Source organism: Triticum aestivum, chromosome 4A (assembly GCF_018294505.1).
Source record: "Triticum aestivum cultivar Chinese Spring chromosome 4A, IWGSC CS RefSeq v2.1, whole genome shotgun sequence".
NCBI classification, from domain to species: domain Eukaryota; kingdom Viridiplantae; phylum Streptophyta; class Magnoliopsida; order Poales; family Poaceae; genus Triticum; species Triticum aestivum.
This window is the reverse complement of record NC_057803.1, coordinates 711,108,477-711,115,251: the sequence shown is the minus strand read 5'-3', so window position 1 is coordinate 711,115,251 and position 6,775 is coordinate 711,108,477. Positions and strand designations below refer to the sequence as shown.

General features: G+C 45.4%; 1 pseudogene; it reads left to right on the top strand.

Moving 5' to 3' along the window:
• The first annotated feature begins 703 nt into the window (after positions 1-703).
• On the top strand, positions 704-3,849 carry LOC123084362 (chaperone protein ClpB1-like; annotated as a pseudogene).
• Positions 3,850-6,775: the final 2,926 nt, after the last annotated feature.

The following is a 6,775-nucleotide window of genomic DNA, read 5'->3' as shown; positions in this document are numbered from 1 at the left end:
GATAAGGATAGGAGCGGGAGGGCAGCTGCAGGAGCAACAAAGGACACGTGGCTTGCGTGGTGTTCGCTGGATCGGGGCGATCGAACGTCAGGCACGAGACCGGCCCAATTGCTAGCCGGTGCGCCGGAAGCCAACGTTTCCCTTCCATCAATACGTGATCTTGAAACTCGGAGTCTCGACGCCCACTCAAACCCCCTTGTCGCTCTGCTTGGGCTACTTGGGAAACCTAGTGCGTCGCCGGTACGCTCCCCTGCAGCGCCTCCTTGCGTGTGCTTTTACTATAAAAGGAAACTCCATTGGGGCGTACCAGCATGGGAAAACTTCCTTGCACATGTATGCTGCATATAAAATTAGGGAAAAATTTCCTTCACAGATGATCGATAGGTTGAGAAATATAGCAATTCCTGTTAATTTGATTACTACTCCGAATTTGTTATGGGTTAGCCCATGTTATATTAGGAGCAATCACCATGAGGTGTGTCCAAGTAGGACTAGTGCTTAGTGGTAGTTTACCAGGTGCGCTAGCTCTGTATAAATATACGTGTACCCCCCGTCCCCATGAGAAACAAAGCAGTCGATCAAAGCCACGCCAGCTCAAACCAGGTCGCTCTTCTTCGAATACGTAGCTTATCGATCGAAACGACGACAAACATGGCCTTAATAAAAGGGATGGTGGAGATGGCCATAATCGGCGTATCGGCCCTTACTAGTGTTGGTTTATCCTGGACAGCGTGGAACCTGTACGAGAGAGAGAAGAAGCCCTCCTCCTCGAGGAAGGGCACCCTCAAGACCTTGGCCGCCGGGCGCGTCTGATCCTGTCATCGGCCGCGACGACGAGATTGACCGCATCATCTGCATCATCTGCCGCCGGACCAAGAACTGCGCAGCACTCGTCGGACCGGCCGGTGTCGGCAAGACGGCCATCGTCGAAGGCCTGGCCCAGCGCATCGCTGCTGGGGCGGTTCCCGACACGCTCTCCGGGGCTCGCGTGGTGGAGCTCGATGTCGGGGCAATGGTCGCGGGACCCAGTGGCGTGGCATGTTCGAGCAGTGCTTGAAGAATGCCGTCAAGCAGGCGGAGGATGCGGCCGGAAAGCTGATCCTCTTCATAGACGAGATGCACATGATTGTTGGAGCTGGTGACAGAGGTGGCACTGTGGACGCTGCCAACATTCTCAAGCCAGCGTTGGCCCGTGGTCGCATCCGTTGCATAGGTGCTACCACATCGAAAGAGTACCGAAAATACATAGAAAGGGATGCGGTGCTAGAGCGACGATTCCAAAGGGTTGATGTCGATGAGCCGAGCGTGCAGGCGACCGTTGCCATCCTGCAGGGGTTGAAGTAGCGGTACCAAGACCACCATGGCCTGACAATTCAGGACGACGCTCTTGTTGCTGCTGCCCAGCTTGCTGACCGTTACGTTACAGGTATGTTCGTCAAGTCATTCAGAACTAGTTCGATTTACTTCCCGATAGGTTTGTGCATATTAAAGAGATTGTGGATTTTTATTGTTATCAGGCCGCCAATTTCCTGATAAAGCAATTGATCTAATGGACGAGGCATGCACTTCTGTGAAGTTGCATCAACCAAAAAAAGTTAAAGATAAAAAAACTAGCACTATAAATGCAGTGGAGGAGGTAACTGTTGGTCCATATCATATTGCATAGGTAAATTTGCATTCTTTGCAAATCGTATCCATATTAGTAAGTTTCATCTGTTTCAGTGTGATGTTCATGTCATGTTCTATTGTTATATCAAGGTTGTGGGCCGATGGACTAAAATTCCGATCAATACACTTGGCCGAGAGGAGGAGGATTTCAGCCACATAGTAGACAGATTGCATGAGAGAGTAGTTGGACAATATGAAGCAGTTAATTTGGTTGCGCAAGAAGTTCTACGTTCTAGGGTCGGCTTTGACCAATCTGGCAAACCAATTGGCTCGTTCCTCTTTTTGGGCCCGACTGGTGTTGGAAAGACGGAGCTTGCGAAAGCACTTGCAGAGAAGCTTTTTGACAACGAGAAGACACTAGTCCACTTTGACATGTCGGAATATGCTGACAGTGCATCTGTGTCCTGTCTAGTTGGAGGACCTGGAAGGTTTAACTTGTACACTCTTTGCACTTGTATTTCTTTCCGAAACTTTCTTCTCGTGCCTCACTTTTCCATTTGACTTTCTGAAGCTATGAGCAAGAAGACCAGCTTACCGAGAAAGTCAGGAGCCAACCGTATAGTGCCGTTCTTTTTGACGAGGTGGATAAGGCACATTCCTCAATTTTCAAGGTCCTCATTCAACTCCTCGATGACGGCAACTTGATTGATGGAAAGGGTAGGAACGTATCTTTCAAGAACACTGTCATAATCATGAGCTCTAATCTAGGAGCAGAGAACCTGTCAGCTGCATAGGCGGAGGACCCGGTAGGGCGAGGTTGGGCGCCCGCCCTACCTTGATTTTGTACGATGCAATTTGTACAGGTATACGCATCGCTGGATCGCTGGCTGGCTGGCTCCTGGTTGCCTCGCTAGGTAAAAAAAAGGAGAAAAGGGAATGGGCCATCGAGCGAACGCAGGCCGCATTATTTGGGCCCTCAGTGCGACTAGGGCCAGCAGCGCCCTGATTGCTCCCCCAACAGCAGTTTCCCATCCGACTGGTGCATTCTTTTCCCTCAAAAAAAAAAGACCGGTGCATTCTTTTACCCTTAAAAAGGACAGCAGTTTCCCGATTCCCTCTCATCCGCTGGCTTGATTTTTCTTCACCGCCCCGATTGCTCTCTATGCACGCCTTGGTGAGAAGCGGGCGGCTGTGTGCTGCAATTGTGGTCAGCGACTGAGAGAGAGATTGGGATGGGACAAATTGTGAAAGATCGAGTGATGAGAGAGGCTTAGGCTGGGATTGGGATTTCTACTGATTAGCTATTTTTTTATGTGTGTGAGAGAGATGTGCTTATTACTGTAATTTGTGCGGCTATTGTCGGCGTTTTTTCCAGTGAATGGGAAACGTAGAAATCTAGCAGATGGGTAAGAAAAGAAAGGGTACAACAAAGGTAAGAGTAAAGGTGCAAATTTATGGAAAAAATAGATTTCTAAATTTGTGATCTGTGTGGTAAAATAGTGTGACAATGTACAATTCAGTGATCTTAGTGGTATTTTCATATTATGAATGGCGGCATATTATAATTTAATTTACGCCTTAGTGTCCGCCCCACCTCAAATTTTTTTCGTCCTCCGCCACTGGTCAGCTGGAATGGCCGGAGAAAACATAGAAACTGCACGGGGTCTTCTCATGAAACAGGTATGCCAAACCGTCCCTTGTAAAGTACCGGTGGGCACCCTGCTGACCAACATATTTACTTGTTATTGCAGGTTGAGAAACACCTTAAGCCTGATTTTATCAGCAAACTGAGTGAAACTGTGATATTTGAGCCGCTTTCTCATGACGAACTGAGGGAGATCGTGAAAATCCAGATGAAGAGTGTGGTTGCTATGGCAGCTAACAAGGGCATCTCTTTGTTTGCAACAGATGCCGCCTTGGACGTCATTTGGTCGGAATCGCACGACACGGTAAGTACATGTTATTTTTACCAAACCAAATCATACAAATTTGCTTAGTCTTGTATGTCCCGCTTACGATGCATGCATGGACTATGTATTGCAGGTGTATGGCGCAAGGCGTATTAAGAGGTGGATGAAGAAGAATGTGACGAGAGTTCTTGTGGACATGCTGGTCAATGGAGAAGCGTGTCAAGGCTCAATCATCTGCATCAATGCCACCGACGACAAGAAGGGGCTGAAGTACCAAGTACTGAAGTAGAGCAGGTGGCAGACTAAGCACAGCTAGAGCTTGCGGTTTGCATAGGCAACGGACAGATTAGACCGAATTAATATGTGTGTTTTTAGTGAGTCACCAAGCCCTTATTTCAAGTGCTATTCATTACCTGTAGCAAAATGGTATGTACTCATGATATTTCTTTACATAGGGTGTACAACTTATGGGTTTGTCGGTAATTATCGTTTTCTCTTGCTTGGTGAGGTTTATAATTCCATGATTGAGGAAAACCTCTGAGTGCCTGCTAGTGACTAAAAATCTTCTATGGAAACTATGTTTCGACCTGAGATGACTATGATAGTATGATTTTCGTCTACTACGTCGAAGCCTTTTACCCTCGCGAACAGCCTCACACTCCACAGCCCCGAGCCTGCCACGCTCCCCGGATCTTAAACAACATCCCAAACATGCCGAGCAATGGTCTTCTATCGAGGTTAGTGCGCACGTGGACATTCGTAGAGACATTGCATCCCGCTAGCTCCTTCAGTTGCCATGTCGGAATAATCATGACTGCTTTTGAGGTCGATTGTGTTTCTGTATCTAGGGGCTGGCATGGACACCTCTGTTCTCGTGTTCTTTGTCTAACACGTAGCGCCCCTAGGCAGACCAGCTAAGTAGGACACACATAGCAAACATGACTTTACAGATGATAACACTCCATCATCAAAGAAACCCAACTTGGTGCAAGCCCCCTCTGAAGCATCATTTCTTTTAGGAAGCAACATTAATCTCTGGTGAATCTCACCGACTCATCGACCGGCGCCGGGAGCTGAGTGAAGTGACCGGAAGCTCCACCGAGAAGCGCGCAGCGGTCTAGTCTCTGAGAGATGAAACCAGCAATGCAGATCGTGCATACTGCCGAGCAACATAGATCATGCTATGCCATGCAAGTTTCAGACTGCGCAGTGTCAATTTCGGCCACGCCTGATCAGCTAGCGTGCTGTGTAAGGTGACTTCTTACTATTTACCGGTGAATTAATTTGATCGAATTCATTGTAACATAACTCTCACTGAATTCCTATTGTACGTTACTGTTCAATCTAATAGATATTCTGTAACCTAGTTTGTTGTAGGATGTTCTGGATTGACTGAGTTGGACGGAAGACGCACCTGTCTGGTGGTCTATCCATCATACCGACACGCTCATTGCCGTATCGATGTTGCAACCCTGGTATTCTTTCCTCATCTTCTCATGTCTCACTTTTTTCATTTGATTTTCCGAAACTACTAAGAAGGCGGACAACTCAGCGAGCAAGTCAGGAGCCAATCGTATAGTGTTGTTCTTTTTGACGAGGCGGATAAGGCGATATTAAGGGTTCTCATTCAACTCCTCAATAATGGCATGGTGGTTGATGGAAAAGTACGCAACATATATTTCAAGAACACTATTATCATCATGAGCTCAAGTCTAGGAGCAAAGAACTATCAGGTGTCGGCTAGCCATCTGGCCTTGAGTGTTCTTGAGTGTCTAACTATACAGAACCCGTGAAAAATTTGAATCGGCGAGAATTAATAGTTGATGAAGAACTCATAAGAAGTTATGTAGTTCGGTGATATTCTTGAGATACCAGAGGGTAATACTCGAATGCAGATCAGAATAGAGGTTGAAGTGGTGTATTTATCTGCAGAACTTGAGTGCTTTAATTTGTCGGAGAAATGGAATCGAAGGAGAACAATATGGTCAGAATCACACTTGTAAATGATCAAACCATAGATACAAGATGAACTTATAACAAGGGGTTAATCATTTTTATGAGAAGCTTCTATGATAAGATCTACATCGTTTCCTTGGGCATGAACACAAAGTTCAAGGTTGACTCCCACTTCTCCAATGCACAACTTTCCATTCACTTCTCGCTTTCGAAGAAGTTGTAGCATGGAAATTTCACCTGACGAAAACCCAGTAGAGTATAACCCGCATAACTTTCGAGTACACACAGATTAGGGAAGGCATAGGTTCAACCCATCGGAGCATCTTTGGAACATATAACGCAGACTTCAGGAGTAATTTATACAAGCTTGAAAGCAGAGCATGGTTGAGAAAGTAGAGGATACAATTTACCAAAGGCATTATGTATCAGGGAAGAAACTCACAAGGTGATTATATATAAAGGACACTGTCGGATAATAATCCAATAATGGACCTGACGATCTACAATGGAACTGATGTGAGTATCGATACTCAACCAGAGGAAGAAAGAATGCAAAGGCATTGAATTATAGTAATATTTGGATAATTTCAAAGCTTAAATACAAAGGCATTATGATTTCCATATCGGGGGATCAGAAGCAGGGCTCTGATCAAAAGATAAGTAAGTTGGATGGATATAGACCAACAATCAATCAAGGTTTGATTTGTCGAGAACCAGCTCGTGTACGAAGTGACGTCGTAAGGACGAATTCTAGTTCCGAATGATGAATGCGATTATTCATGAAAATATTGAACCATTATGCTCAAAATGGAAATTACCATGTTGAAACCATTATTTTAGGTCCTCCAAGAAACAAAACTCGGTATCCTTATCTACTGCCGAAGCGGAATACATTGCCGCTGGTTCATGTTGTGCTCAGTTTAAATGACCCAAACTATTAAAGATTATGGTGTGCATGTGAGACATGTACCATTGCTATGTGACAATGAGAGTGCTATTAAGATTGCACACAATCCAGTGCAACATTCTCGAAAAAACATATTGATGTTCGACAACACTTCGTTCGAGATCATCTTGAGAAAGGTATATTGACCTTAAACATGTTCGTACCAATAAGCAATTGGCAGACATCTTTACCAAACCCCTTGATGAGAAGGTGTTTTGTCACTTGAGAAATGAGTTGAACATCATTGATGCTTCAAATGTGAACTAGAGGTTCATTAGGATGCATAGAAGGGCATGCGCATTCTTGACAAATCATTGATATTTTGATGATCAATTTACATCTTGGACACCTTTAC